Genomic DNA, 16,865 nt, shown 5'->3' on the forward strand with positions numbered 1-16,865 from the left:
CCAGCAGTTGAGGTGTTCAAGGCTTTAACAGAATAGGAAGAAAAGCTTGCCACACACAATTTGTCTTTGCCAATTGTCTTTAATGTTTTTCCCACAGTTGAGAGAAAAGAACCTAGCCCCTTTCAATCCACTGTAGCTGAATAAATAACACATAAGTCACCAAGGTAGAAAGCCCATTTTATTCCCAGATTATCTGAGGATGCCTATCTTCTCACAATTTTATGAGTGTGACAAATAGAGGAAGAAATGATTTTTGTTTTAATTTTTAATTTTGAAATAATTGTACATTTTTAGAAGTTGCAAGAACAGTACATGGACCTCTATGTCTTCTTCATCAACTTCTGTGGAATGGTAAATAACTTTAGTCTAATGGGGCTTGCCAGACAAAATGTAAGATATTCGGTTAAATTTGAAGTGTAGATAACAAACACTTTTTAGTATAAATGTATCCTGATTTAATGTGTTATTTATCCAAAGTTCAAACTCCTCTAATTGCCCAGATTTTTGCTAAATCTGGCAAGCCTAAGTATCAAAACCAGGAAATTTTGGTATTGGTTCAGCATGAATAAGAAGACTATAGAACACTTTTTACTATTTTGTATGTGCATTTCTTTATAAATGTCTATATAATATATGCATATATGTGTGTGTGTGTGTGTGTTTTAATTTCAAGAAGAAGAACCAAAGTATCTGAAGAGGCCCCAAGAGCTGCATCTAATCACAGCCTGGTTTGCCCAAGAGCCTAGCTGAAGAAACAGATTGTGAGCAGCAAAACTGGTGGAAACCAATAGATGTGGGTGTTTACTCTCATTTTTAAAAACTTAATTAACATTCCACCTGCCTGGAGAAAAGTCTTCCACTCCAATTGCCTTTGTTTTTGTTGTCCCCAGGCCATGATTTCCTGTGTGAATAGCCTCTTTCATGCTTTGTTACAAGAGAAAGAGTCAAATTCTTTCTCTTGGGCTATAATTTATATTCTGCAACCTACAATTCTGATATTCAACCTCTTGGATGATTATCTTTATTTTCTTTGGGAACAATGGTGCTAAAAATAAGAAAGAAAAGCAATTCGAAGAAAACAAACAGAACTTCACACTGTGTAAGTCATGCTGATCAGGCAACTTGCATTGAGGACCCTGGGGCAGAGATACTAGGGGTGTCAGAAGATAAAGCCACCCATGGAAGCAAGAAAACAACTTGTTTCATTTATAGACACACATACCCCTTGCAGGACCTCCACCAGGCCACTCCAGAACACCTCAGGCTCTCAGAAATAGCATACTTAAATGCAAAATGTGTTTGTTGCTTGCCTTGTGAAGAGTTAAAGGGAATTTCATCAGAAACATCTTATAGTAAAATGGTATCTTGAGACAAAAAAAAAATGCAGAAATGTTGATTCCTATGTGGCTGGAAATCTACCAGAAATCCACATCTAGACCCTTCTCCTATGTGGAGAAGAATCTTTTAGTCATTCCTCTAACTGCTATAAGCAATCATAAACTTCTTGCAGTGTCCTATAAAAGAGAGGAAGGAGAATTTTTTTATACTTAGATGTATCATATTAAAGGAATGTTCTTTATTCTAAATTATGTTTGTTTGTTTGTTTGTAGTAAGACGTCATGTCTGTTATGAAATGATGGTCATGATAACAGGAGTTTTTGCCTTTTGCTGTTCTTAGGCAAATAAAATCAAATGTTGCGTTACTGATCAGTTATAGTCACAATGACTTTATGTAACATAATACCTCAGAACTCAGCACTATATGAAAACAAGCAGGTACTCCTCGGTCACGTGTCTACAGATTGGCTGGGCAGCTCTGTTTCTCCTCTTTCTCCTGGGTCCACCATACTATCTAGGGTATGTTATCCCCATCACAGTGACAGAGAAACAAGAGAGTGAGCCCAAATACATCTTTAGCCAAAGAAAATCACACGAGTTAGCCCAAACTCAAGAAATGGAGAAGCATACTCCAACTTCCCTGAAGCTAAATTTATAAAAGCATTAACAATGCTATATGGATGGGGTGGGGAGCTGTGATTTCTAGTTCATTCTACCATGTGTTGGCAATGATATCAGCTCCCATTTTCTCCCAATATTTGTTGAGCTGAGAAATACAATAGTTTGAGAATCATAGCTTGGAAGGATACTTCTGACCAGCAAAAAAACAAAACATAATAAATAGCAGTTAGAAATAAAACACAGAGATAAGAAGCAGGTGATTAGAATTTACCACCAACATCAGGGGTCCTCACTAAGCTCAGAAATAGCATACTCCCAACCTCGAAGGTTCTATTCAGGCATCTCCCATCTTATGAAATATAATACTATTATGGGGCAATGTAGAATGACTATACTGTACCTGTCACTTTCCTAAGACATCTTTGATATAAAATTTAAATGTTTGTTTTCTTATGACCATTAGAAAGAATCTACTATCCAGAATTCTGAGTGAGACCATAGACACTGGGTAAATTCACTTGCCCAGATTTCCCTACAGATATGCAATGGATCAAATTTTCATCCAAGGAAACTAATCTCTTTAGTCCATTATTAATTCCTTATCCAGTTGTTCCTTTATAGCATACTATACTCTAACTTTCAAGTTTATTCAGTTTGATTTTGTCTATAAAATATTGAGTGCCTTTTAATCTTAAAATTTTTTCTAGTTAAAAAATACCTCGAAAATCCATCATCATGGCTTTCTTATTAAATAAGAAATTTAAAAAACAAACACTGAAAATTCTAAGAAACAGGACATTTTGAAAATTATCCACTCACTTACTAAAACCAGGGTCTCTGGACGACTCAACAAAGACAAATTGCCTGAACTTTTTTGTGGAACCCATCTCTGATTTGTGCAGTTACAGTGGAATTGTTGCTTAAATTTTCTGTCTCTTGTTCCACATTTACCAATGAGGGGGTAGGATTTAAATATATGTCTGTGTGTGTTCTGAAGCTCTTTTGAACAAAAATAATACCAACCTGGAAATCATTTCATACTCCTAACGAGAATATTGCTCAAACCTTAGCACAAAGCCAGGAAAGAATAGCTGCCTCTAGGTAGGGACCTAATTATCCTCTTCTCCTTTCTCAAAACAAAGCACACAACAAGGGCAGCCTGTATCCCAGCCAGGATGTGGGGTGCAATCACACAAGAAGGAGACAAAAGTCTTTTGTTTTCTAACCAGATGCATTTGTCCTTAGGTCTAATAAATTTCTACAGAAGGTGTACACCCCAGTGCTGGACTCCTTGGTTTCTTTGCATTAGTGTCCAGGGAATTGGATCCCTGTTCAGAAAGGGTCATATGGACACAATGTCACATTTGCCACTTTCACCAAGGCTCAATTCAAAGAGGAGTTGATTTGATTTGCATCAAGTGAAAACACTTTCGTGGGCCTGGAAGAGAGACTGAGAAAAGAGAAAGAAGCAAAAATAAAATATACCACTATGAAATCAAAGGCTTCCTGATAACTGCTCTACTTCCTCCTGCTGAGGACAGAAACCAAGAAGGCTGAAACTGACATATACTCTGGCTAACTAAATCTGCATATGTATATTACCTACCTTTTATTTTTTATGTGGAAAGGTTCCTCTTATAAAACCTTTCCACATACCTGAGCCTATCAAAGATAGAGATTTAAGACAGAACATTCTCCTCTATTTTCCTCAAAGGAGATTTTGAATAAACCTATTTTCCTTGCCAAACTGCTTCTGGAGTTTTAATGGGGTGAGTGTCTCTGGGTAAAGTTCCCCCCGCTACGGTGACAGAAAGGAGATGTACCTTAGACCGATACATCTCTGACCACTGCGTATTTTTCATCATAATTAAGTGAATTGAATTCCTATCATCAAATGGAAGTGATGTGTCACATAACTATCAAGTCAGTCAGGTGCTTTGCTGAGGAAGCTTGTGATGCCTCTCAGAGGAGAGAAGCAATATGGCATTTCCCTCCAAGAAAAATGGACAGCAGGGAGCTGAAATTCTCTGGCCCCCCACAAAAAGAAAAGAAGAAGAAACAAATTCATCACAATTCTAGAACCTGGGAAATAGGTGAGCACCAAGTGACTTTCTCATGGTCATGAGAAAGTTAAATGATACCCAACAGAGGATAAGCGAAGAAGCTACAGGGTTTTTGCCACAAGGTCCCCAATCTCAGGTATCAGCAGATCCTCATATGTCTAGATAGGTGGAACTCATTAGGCTAAAACAGGCAGACTGGGCAAAAGTGTCTTAACAAAAACTCTAGAAATACAGATATTCCCCTTAACTCTAGTTCGCCAAAGCACTTCCTTTATATGAACTCAGAAAGGAGGTGAGACATTTATTCTCTGACAGTATAAAACAGAGCATCTCTGGGCATAGGAACACTCAGGCATGATGTAGGTCAGAGTACACCAATGAAAACGTGCAGGTTATGAAACAATTTGCATATATTTGCATATTGTACTTGAGAACTCTCCTCCTACACGTCCTCTTACCTCTGACCTTTCCTCACCCTTTCTAAAAGCAAGCAGCAGGGGCTAGGAATTTAGCTCAGTGGTGGAACATTTGCCTGGCAGGCACAAAGCCCTGGCTTCAATCCTCAGCACCACAAAGAAAAAAATCAAATAGCTGCATTGGTATTATCAAGGCAAGATATTAGAAGAGACTTCTTGGGGGAATCTGATCCTGAAGTGAAGAAACTTTAAGATATTGAGAATGAGGATCTCAATGAAACCGACCCCAATCAGGCCCATCCTACATGTACCTACAAGTAGGCAAGCCTTCCCCCAACTATGTACAGATGTTCCAATCAGCTTTTTAGTGTGACAAACCCTTAAATGTGCAGGAGAAGCTCACCAGTCACTGGAGTAAAATGTCTAGTAAAAAGGTACAGGTCAAAGCATACCAAGAGGAAAAAGGCATTTTGGAGAAAAATATATAGGTACATCAGAAGTGCTACAAACAATTGATTTTCCATAAACCAGTGGGGAAAGGGTGGGCTCTTTAATAGATTATGTTGGGAAAATTTGTTTACCACTTTGGGATTCTGAAGTTGGATTATAAACTAATGCTACCAACAAGGGCAGACACTAATTTTAGAACTAAAGGCCTAAAATTGAAAGGTAAACTTATAAAATTGATTCAATAAAACATAAAATTCTCTCCATGACCTCGGGGCAGGGAAGGGCTTTAAACAGAAATTGAAAACTACAGGTAAAACATTAATTAAACTGGTAATATAGAAATAGGATTTTTGTTTAATGAGGGATGGTGAGGACAGGGTGAGCATGGGAGAAGGTATTTTCTATTTATAAAGCCAATAATGTCACCTGGAATATGAAAATAATGGCTTCACAAGAGCAAAAAGAGGATAGCAACGCCTGTCCCCCAACACACACACCATCTCACCTGTTCAAGGACATAGAGTAGCAAATAGATACTTTTCACCTATGTCACCCTTGTCACCCTCCCTATAGGATCAGCCCCATCAGCAGATATATATTCTCTTATTTATTTTATTTTTAAAATGCCCACTCTTGATCTCACTTCAACCCAATAGTTCTGCTCTGCTTCATAAAAACACTGGCAGAAATAGTTGTTTCTACTCTATTTCAAATTACTCTCATTCTATTTTCAAATATTTTATCATGTAATATTTGCTGAATGCAAGTAAATGTATATAAATTTTGAAATAGAAAAATAAAATAAACACAAAGTAACCTTCTACTCCACCTAAAAATTGGAAGATCATCAATTTTATTGCATCAATCTGTGTGCTTCTTCTCTACCCCATCACTCTACCTTTTCTTCCCCAAATGGAGAAGCCACTACCTTTGACTATGTATCCATCATTTCCCTTCTATTTTGCAAAGTTTTATAACACAGATCCATAAAGTCACAGAGGGTGCAGGTTTTGTTACTTTTCCTTCCACATCTGGGTGATAATTCATGTTTAACATGTACAGAAAGGAACACTTCACCTTTCCCCTCATGCCTCCCATGATCTTCCCAATCTTTCAATGTCACCCTTCTAGTTGCTCAGACAGTTTTTTTACTGGTTTACAACTCCTTTCTCTATCTGGTAAGGCATATCCAATCTATCTCCTATCTGGTAAGGCGAATCCTAGGTTCTCCCATGAAATATACTCAGAATCCACACATTCCTCGCCTCTCCTGCTTTTGCCTAGGTTCAAGACACCATCTTCTCTGGATCTACATATCTGGATGCCTGCTTATGCCTTTGCCCCTTTCTCCACCCACAGTTTATTCTCAACAGAGCAACCAGAATGATTATTTGAAAATCCACTTAACACTACAGTGGCTCCTATTATGGGCAGAATACGAATCTCCAAGTCCCATGCCTTGCTTTGGGCAGCCCCAAACACACATACAAAGTTGTAGATTCCTCTCCTATGGTCTTCCTGGGTTCACTCCTTTCACCATCTGCTTCCTGGAACAAGCCAGCAATTTCCTGTCTCAGGGCTTTTGCTCATGTTGTTGCTCCTCTGCTGGGAAGTTTTTTTCCTTGCATATTTCCTCTTCCCAGATGGCTGTCTCTCTACCCTCCTTCATTTCTTAAATAACACCTTGTCTGTGAGACCTCGCCTACCACCCTTCTTTTTTTTTTTAAGAGAGAGAGAGAGAGAGAGAGAGAGAGACAGAGAATTTTTATTTATTTATTTTTTAGTTCTCAGCGTATACAACATCTTTGTTTGTATGTGGTGCTGAGGATCAAACCCTGGCCGCAGGCATGCCAGGCGAGCATGCTACCGCTTGAGCCATATCCCCAGCCCCTCCTACCACCCTTCTTAAGACAGCATTTTTAGGGCTGGAGATGTGGCTTCCAGCATCCTAACAAAACAAAAACCACAGCATTCTTATCCCCACCAGCACACTTTATTCCACTTTTCTGCTTTATTTTCTTCATAACATGCATCATAACATAAAGTCTTACATACTTCATAACATAAAGTCTTACATACTTTATCTTCTGCTTGTTTATTTGCTTTTTGTCTCACTTCCTTCCCTAAAAAATAAGCTCCTTGAAGCAAGTGTGTCAGTCTTTTCTCCATCCCCACCAATCTGTACAGAATTCTAGGATCAATAAATCTTTATTGAATGAATGAGTATAAACCTCTAGCCAGGTGTGGTGGCACATATCTGTGGTCTCAACTAATCAGGAGGCTAAGACAGGAGGGTCGTTTGAGCTCAGGAGTTTGAGAACAGCCTGAGTAATATAGCAAGACCCCAAATGAAAAAAAAGAAAACAAAGCTTATCATTTCTTCTTCCTTTTAACACCAATATTCCACTCCCAACTGCACATCTGCTATCTTTTACTTAACCCTAACTAAACTCTAGACCACAACAAAATGATTATCACACACCCCAGGATTTCCAGAAGGTAATGACTGGCTTTCTGTCTGCCTCCTCATGAAGCCAGAGGAGACATGCTTTAAATTTTTGACTATTTCTCCTTCAATCTTGCTGATGCCTATGACATTGAAGTGGAAGCTTTAAAACTGTGTTCTTGCTCACTGCAGGTAAAAGGCTCTATCTCCGGAGGTCATTATCTAGTTGTCTTCCATCACTGATATAAGCCCATTGTCGATTATGAGGATATTAAACCCCAACGCCAAAAAGCCTCTGGGTGAAACATCCAATTTTTCAGTTTCATTTTGTTTTTTTTAAGAGCCAGGGTGACATGTATAGCTATAATATTCCCCTTCGAAAAATAAAAAGCAAAAGGCCAGATTTCATTTAGCCTATATCCTTCCTCTCACATCAGATGAAAAAAAAAAACTAAATTACATGAAGTTTACAGAATTAATTGCTTTGTGATTGGATGGATTTATTATCCAAGATGCTGAGAAGCACATTTTCTTATTCAGCATCCTTAGAATAAAATATTTGAAATGTGAAATGACTTAGTTTCTAGACGCTTCACTAAAATGAGGCAAACCAGAAAGAGCACTTACACTTTAACATGAAACATTTATCAGGAGATCTGCTGGCAATGTAGGAAAGGAAAACAGCTGTGATTTGTATTACTAATATTTCCCATTGAATGTGTGGTTTGTAGCGGGATGGAAGGATAGGATAACATACAGATAAAGGGAAGATCAGTCTTATAGAAGAATGAGAGGGAGAGGCAGAATGGAGGATGGTAAAGAGAGAAGGAATTCTTTAACAATAATGTTATGTTGGGCTGGGGATGTGGCTCAAGCGGTAGCACGCTCGCCTGGCATGCATGCGGCCTGGGTTTGATCCTCAGCACCACATACAAACAAAGATGTTGTGTCTGCTGAAAACTAAAAAATTTTTATTAAAAAAAATTCTCTCTCTCTTTCCCTCTCTCTCTTTAAAAAAAATAATGTTATGTGCATACACAAATATACCACAGGGAACTTCATCTCTGTGCATAAGTTGAAAGAACCAATCAAATATAAATAAATAGATGAGCAAAAGGAAGTCTAGTAGAGGAAGGAGAATGGAAGAGGGGAGGGAGTATGGGAGGGAAAAGGGGGGATCATGGACTAAAATCAAATTCCATGCATGGCATGATAAACCCAACCACCATGTATAACTATAAAGCTTTAATTGAAAAATAAATAATATTTAGTAATTGTGTGATTTGGGGCCATTTTTACTGTACTGTGTTCTGGAAGTTACCTCAAGTCATGTGGGCTACATTTAAAAAATTTATAAACTATCCACCTCAAAGAACTAGAAACTTCCAGAAGCTCTTAATGATTAGGAAGGCAAGAATGATCAAATGGCCAAAAGACCAATAGGTTTCATCACAAGTTCTGTTCAAGAACTGAAGTTCAATATTTCTATAAACCCATGAGCTTTTAACAAATAGAGCAAGTGAGAAGAACCATTTTCAATTTTTAATTACCTTCCTGACTTACATCTGAGTTCCCCTCATTGCCTCCCATTGAATATGTTTGTAATGCACTGCTTTATCAAGGACAAATTTCAAAGGCGAGTCATCTGGCTCTGCATTTGCCTCATAACATTTCCAATAAATGTTGAACCCTCAGGGTCTTAAAGACAATGTGAGATACATATATTCTAAAGTCTCCTTAAAAAAAAAATAGTGGCATTTCACGACTGCTGGTTTCAGAAGTATTAAAAAGGCAGGTGGGGGAGAAGCTTAGAATAATAGAATATTCAAGCAGGAAGAAACTTCAAGTTTAATTTAAAGTTTATCGCCTCCTTTTAAAACCCAGAGAAGAGGAGTGTTTTCCTAGTGTCCACCAGTCAGTTCATTAAAGAACTAGAATTGGAACTAAGATACTTGACTGGTTTTATCATCTTTTGAAGTCACAATCTGCATGGTTTACCTGTCTTCCTTAACCTCAGAGCCAGCCAGCCATCAAATCTTCAGTCTTTAAAATGCAGCCAGCTATGGTGGTGCATGCCTGTAATACTAGCAGCCCAGGAGGCAGTGGCAGGAGGATCACAATTTCAAAGCCAACCTTGGCAACTTAGCCAGCCCCTAAGCAACTTAGTGAGAACCTGTCTCAAAACGCCGAAAACTAAAAATAAATATTAAAAAATTCTCTCTCTCTCTCTCTCTCTCTCTCTAAAAAAATAAAAATAAAAATAAAAAAATTTTAAAAATTAACAAACAAAAAAAAAAGAGCTGGGGATGTGGCTCCTCTGTGGTTAAGCACTCCTGGGTTCAATCCCTGGTAACCAAAAAATAAAATGCACCTGCTTTCTAATTTCCTGACCCCCATTGCTGTTGTCACTGTCTTACTTCAACCCCTCACTGCCTCCTGCTTGGACTACAGCAGAAGCTTTCTGCCCGGCTGTCTGTACCAGTCCGCTTCATTCACAATAGCAACTCAAATCTCTCCATGTTCCTGCTTAAAACTTCACTTGGCTCCTTGTTGTCTCTAATGGCAAATCCAAGCTCTTTTCCCTCATGTATAAAGTTCTTTGCAAGCATCTGGAATACCAGACGCTTTCCCCCATGCCATCCCCAAGATCTCTACTTTAGTCTCAGGGAATATTTCATTTCACATTTCTTATCTACCTCGCAATAAATCCCATTTGTTTGATGATTGGAAAACCCTTAGTCATCCTTAAACAGAAATCTAAATGTTGCTTTCCCTTGGCCTTCGTTAAAACCTTGGGAAAGTATTAACCCATTTTGGTCTCTGCTGGTTCCCAGAGCCACTCCCCAGCATGGCTCATTGGGCCAGGCAGACCCTCCCCTGGTCACTGCATATAAGCCCTGGTTACTGCATCAGTTGAGGCCTGGCTACTCCTCATGGAGACTCACGTGGCCTCTCTAGTACTGCTTACGTTCTTCTCCAACACTAAGACTTTTGGTTTCTTGATTCTCATAGCTGCCCCTTTTCCCGCAGACCAATGAATCCTCTGTTATAATTTCTTCCTTTTGTTTCATCCAATACCCTGACCATTTGCACCCCAAATTACTTCTCACACCAGGATTCTCTCCCAAAGGAAAATCGCAGCAGGCATGGCCCACTCATCCAGGGAACTGATTAGTAAAAAGATTTATGTAAAACTTCTCACAAAGGCACAATGCAAGGAGCTTCTGACCTTGTCTACCTCATGTTGTTTTTTTTTTTTTTTAATTTTTATTTTTTTGCAGTGCAAGGAATCAAACCCAGAGCCTCTTGCATACTAGAAAAACACTATCACTGAGCTACACATCAGCTTGCCCAACTCTTTAGACTGAGTGACTGAAGGTCAGGGACTATGCATTCTTCATCTTAAACCCATTTTGTTCCAACATCCCAGATGTGAAACAATTCTTAAAACTTAAATACAGCTATAATACATAATGTAATTATATATGTACTATAACTATTTAATAATAAAAGTATATTATTATATAATAATTAACATAATAAGGTATATAAATCCTTATCTATAAGACTTTGATTTCTGACTTACTTTAATGCATCTGTATCAACTTTGTTGACGTATTCACAGATTTAAAAACTTGGGACAAAATGGGTATACACAAGTACCTGGAACAGTACCTGACATATTGTTGGTGTTCATTAAATGTATGAATGAGTGCAAATGATAATCAAATAAATGATAACAGCAGAGCCCACAGAAATGAACACAGAGGTATGTGGGGAGTCATTATAATCATAGATATAGTAGGACTGATCTTTCACTTGTAAAATTTTATTCCTTTCCCTTTGTGGGATTAAAGGAGGAAAATTGTCTTTCATAAATATATGAAGGCCTCCTTTAGGAAAGGAAATTTTCTTCCTATGCTACTAAAATAGTCATTTATTCAACATTTTTCCATTTTCCCCCTTTATATATCTTTATTATTTTAGTGATTTTCCTAAAAGAAGATATTACCATTCATATTTTCTGTAACAAAAATACTTTCATAACAATGTCTTTAGAACTTTTTATTATCATATCTCCACTGATGAATTTTAATTTCCATACCCACTCTTCTTCTTAAGTATGTTGGTTCACTCCTTTTCAAACCCTAAAAATTATGGAGTCAATAGCAGTTTAAATTTACTTATAAGAGTCAATTGATGCAGCAAACTTTACACTTATTTTAAGAATTTTCTAACCATACCCTCCTTCAATAAAGTCAGTCAATAATCATCAACACAGAGTCAAGACCTTCCACTGGCAGAAAAATTATAACTAGCTAAAGGCTCAGATGATCAATAGTAACTCTGCAATAAAATATTTTAAATTAACGTATGTACATTTTGGGGAGACAAAATGCTATTGCATACTTAGTAGACTATAATGTAGTGTAAATATAGCTTTTATATGTAATGGGAAACAAAAAAATACATTCACATTGTCATAATATTTTGTTTATTTGTATAGTCTGGAACTAAACTCACAATATATACAACGTATGCCTATAATTATTTTGTATCCTGCATTTATTAGTTCTTATGTCCAAGGACTTTGGGATCTAAATGTTCTTTATTCTGCTCACTTGATTTCCCTGTGTGTTTGTGATTGTGAGCTAATATTAAGTTAATCTTTATCTGTTGGAATCTTTATAGGCCTTTTCTCCAAAAGGATCTATTTTTTCTTCTACCCATGCTCCAAGATGGTACTACTAACCTATGGCCATTCTGGCCCTCTTCCAGGGTTCCAGGACTAAAGTGTGTTCTCCAGCCTAGCTCCCCGACTTTAATGCTAATTCAAAGATTAGTATTCTGACCCTGAGGCTCTTGTGGAAATTTTTTATTAAAAAAGAAAAAAAAATCACCATTTGTGTTTGTCTGCTTCTCATCCCTCTTTTATCTGGTTAACTCATTTTTTGGTGGAAGAAGCAGAGAGTTTTAGAGATTAATTTCTTTTAATAATGCAGCAATATATTAAAATTATGGTGTTTTGTTGTTTTGTTTTGTTTTTGTTGCTTTGTAGTCCAACAATTTTCCACAGCATAGATTACTATACTATACTGCTAAGTGTGTTCAAGTTGACCTACTTTGAGTCTCTGGGAAATAAAAGGGCAAGTTTACTTATTTTGATTAATTTGCAAATATAAGAAGAGCTCATAAATTTGGGGGGTTCAATACCCAAGTGGGCTTAGTTCAGCAATGTTGGATATTTCAGGGCCTATTTAAGACTTGCCCTTTGACTTCTAGGATAATCTATGCTAAACACTTATCCCAGGGATAGAGGACTTGTGGTAACTGAAGACCCACTAATGTTAGAGAAACATAGCATCACAATGTGGTTTTAACCTTATGACTACCTATTTTTCTGTGATAATCCACACATATTTAGACATTAAACTACAAAATATATAAAGCTTTTCTTCCTTCCCTCCCTCCTGTAATTTTGGGTAACACAGTAATGGGGAAAGATGTGAAAGAATAGAGAGAGAAAAATATCCTGAGATCTTATCAATTTGAGAGTTATTTAAGTAAGAAGTACCTAGTCTTAAAATGAAAAGTACGCTTGAGAATTTTAAAAAAAGTTACAAATTATACACAGATTATACATAAAAGAAGAATTGTAAGAATATTATGAATAGGTAGACCAATAATACTATAATTCAGAACAATATTTAGAGAGTGAATAGACCTTTAGGGATAAGAATTACAATGGAATGGGTTGGGGTTGTGACTCAGTGGTAGAGCACTTGCCTAGCATGTGTGAGGCACTGGGTTCAATCCTCAGCACTACATAAAAATAAATAAATTGTGTTCATCTATAACTAAAAAATATTTTTAAAAATAATTACAATGGGGTTGTTGGGCTGTTTTTAAGTTACTATGGTGGTAGGCTTGACTTGAACTTGAGAATAGATTATAAATGAATTTAAGTACATTCTCTTTGTCTTCATATAGAGAGTATTGGATCAGAAATTCAGAAATTACATTTCTTCACTCATTCTGCCTTGATAACATTTAGAAACAGATTGACCTCTCAGAGGACTCTGAGAGGAAAGTACTAGAATAAATGCACATTATTTACTAAGTAGAGAGAGGCAAAGTAAAAAACAACAACAACTTTTTTTTTTTTTTTTAAGAAATTTCCTCCTAAACCCAGCATGGTGGCACATGCTTATAATCCCAGCTGCTAGGGAGGCTGAGGCAGAAGGATTGTGAGTTCAAAGCCAGTCTCAGCAACAGCAACACACTTAGCAACTCAGTGAGACCCCGTCTCTAAGTAAAATACAACAAGGGGCTGGGGATGTGGCTCAGTGGTTGAGTGCCCCCGAGTTCAATTCCCTATAAACCTCCTCCCCCTCCCCCAATTACCACCTAAACTGAAGGATCAAGATCAAATTAAATATGGATCAATGTATTTTGTTTATAATTAAAATATATTGGAGTCAGTAACATTGTCCTTCAATGGGAATTGCCTAAATAAATACAGCATATTCCATTAATGAATTGTTACGCCTTCACTAAAAACAACAAGTTAGAACTATTTGTAATAATATGGTAAAGTAAGGTAAGGTAAAATAGGTGACAGAAGTGTATAAGTCAAACTTTAAAAAATTCTAGATAAAGCAAAAAATGACAGAACAGTCTCCAATATATTTTATAACACAGTTATATTATCCTTAATGCCTAATTAAGACAATAAAAAATCTAAAAAAATAATTTTTAAAGTGATATCCATATAAGGACATGCAAAAAGATCCTAGCACAAAATAAACGATAATACATGTTAACCACGTACAGTTTCTTGGCCAGAATTCAAGCTGGGATTAACATTTGAAAATATATTATAAATCATCACATATCCAGAGTAAGTGGGAAATGCCATTATTAGCTTAGAAGGTGCAGGGGAAAAAATCTATATATAAAATTCCATATGTGTCCATGCATGGTGGGAAGAGAAGAAAATAAAGCTCTTTGGAAATTCCTAAACCTAATATTATGATTTGGAAAAGTCCACCAAAGGCCTATGAGGTAAAATCTTAGTGACCACACAAAATCAAAAGAAGCAAAGTACCAAGACACACTCTTCAGCAAAATGATCTAGAATGAGCCTTAGTAGTGCCCTTCTCCTTTATAACCTTCCTCATGCCACCTGCATGACCAGTAGCCACTTACATTTAATATCCAGAATTAGAGGACTGAGACATTTCTTTCTACCAAGGAGGGCAAGGATCATAGTCTTTTGCAGCCAACCATATTCTTTCAAGGTCATCTTAAAGGTAGGTGGGGGAGGAGTGTTCATTTCAAGACTTAATTGAACAGCTCTAGAGATGAAACTTAGGCCATGTGAGTTTCACCTTCATCTAATGCTTGTTGAAAAGATAGATGCCTCCTGTTGTCCCATCTTAGCTCAATTCTGGCATTGATACATGTTTAATGAGTATAATTTGCCAAGGACTGTGCTACTTAAATATCAAGGGTATATCTGCAAAAGACCATGTTCTTTGCCCCTCCAAAAGTAATAAGAAATAACTCAATCTAATTCTGGCATGATAAATACAAATGTCTACTTACGCAGGTGACATGAATAAGGTTCTGAGGCTGAAGGAGGCTGGAGAGAGAATAATTCAATAGGCAATTTGTAAGGGGGTTGCCATTATTCATTTCCAGTAAATTGGTTCCATGTTAAAATGTGATATCAGTGTTTCTATGTCTAATTTTTCAAAGAAAACCAGATATTTATATTTTATAGGAAGTGTTCCAATTTTTTTTAAAAAATAGCAAACTGTTCAAAATTTATTTTTTAATAATATTATGCAACCCAACAAAATGCATCTAAAGGACAGATAGGCCCCTTCGAGCAAAGGTAGAATAGAAAAAAAAATTAGAAATAGGAGACATAAAGGCAGGACAAGGAAATAAAATTTTAGTTCAGAAGTTCTTCATAGTTAGGCCTGAAATTCCCTAAGCCAATCTCTCTGCCAGGCCAGTTACTCCCAAATTCCTGAGAAATTTGTAAATATACCTGTGTATAATTAGTTTATCCTATAAAAATAGATTAAATATAGATATAACATTTTAAGAAACCTATAATTTAGGGACATTCTAGTGTGATCTATGGATAAGATAATGAAGATTATATCATCCTAATTATCCTGACATTGATTAGACCACCAAAAGCCATTTGAGGTCAGCAGACCGACATCATTCATCCATACCTTCCCACATCTACCCCTCACCAAGTTTCCTTTAAAAGAACAGCTGGGAATCCTAAAAACGTGTCTCACTCTCAAGATGGCCCACATTCTCCATTGAATGTGTATCTACTTTCCTAAACAAACCTTTGTCTATACCTCTAACTGGTATAGACATACATGTTAAAATTCTTCTCCATCACACATGCCAAGAATCAGACTGCTCCTGAGTCAAGTTACCCCTTCTCTCCAGAAAATCAGCAGCCCCTTCTCTGGAGATACCTCTTCTTCCATGACACCTTTTGGCACACAGGGCATCTGAGACATCAACTTTGGTAAATCTGCTTCAATATTTCTCATACTGCCTTGGCTATGACTTATTCTATGTTAGCTCCTGTGCTTATAATCTCTCCCTCTGCTTCCTTTACTTTCTCAAAGATTGAAGATCAAAAATTTGATCTTCCTTATTTGCCATGGCTCCTCTTTTTGGGTGACTGAAAAATCACCAAGCAAGGTAGATTCACATGGCAATAAGATGATGATTGACACTATCGTTGGGATATTTTAAGAGTCTTTAAACTGTGGGACTGGGATTGTGGCTCAGTGGTAAAGCGCTCACCTAGCACACGTGGGTGAGGCTATGGATTTGATCCTCGGCACCACATAAAAATAAAATAAAGGTTATTGTGTACACCTACAACTAAAAAACAAATATTAAAAAATAAGTCTTTGAACTCTAAAACTCAGAAGGAACTCTATGGTCCTCTTTAAAATTCTTTCCTCTTCAATTGTAGAATTTCCCTGAGGATTCTCAGCTCGGTGCCCTTACTAAGGCCTAATATCTCAGTTGAGTTAGAATGCAAACTATGTATGAGTCACCTTCCAGATCCTTTTGAAACCAAAGGGGAAAAAAAGTATCACTTAAATTCAAACAGTCATAGGTGAAGGACATGGAAAATAACATCCCCCAAGAAAAGGGAAATACCAGGCCCCTGGGAGAGAAGGAGGACAGTGTGATCCAGGAGGGAGGTGGGGAAGGCAAACAATGGGCCCTGAGCTCTGGTCTGTCATCCTTTCCCTGTAACACTGAGTCCTGAAGGGAAAGGCAAACAAATGGGCTCTGGCTCTGGATTTTTATCCCAGTGACAATGAGTTTTAAGCTTTTACAGCTGTTTCCCTGAGTTAGAATGATGCGCTTTTACAGCTGTTTTTCTTAGTTCGGTTTTTAACCTGCACAACTAGTTTCCTGACTAGTCAGCAGGACCCAAGTCTCTAATGATTAAGCCACACTAAACATTCTGCT

This window comes from Marmota marmota, unplaced genomic scaffold (genome assembly GCF_001458135.2).
Source record: "Marmota marmota marmota unplaced genomic scaffold, marMar, whole genome shotgun sequence".
Classification (NCBI taxonomy): Eukaryota; Metazoa; Chordata; class Mammalia; order Rodentia; family Sciuridae; genus Marmota; species Marmota marmota.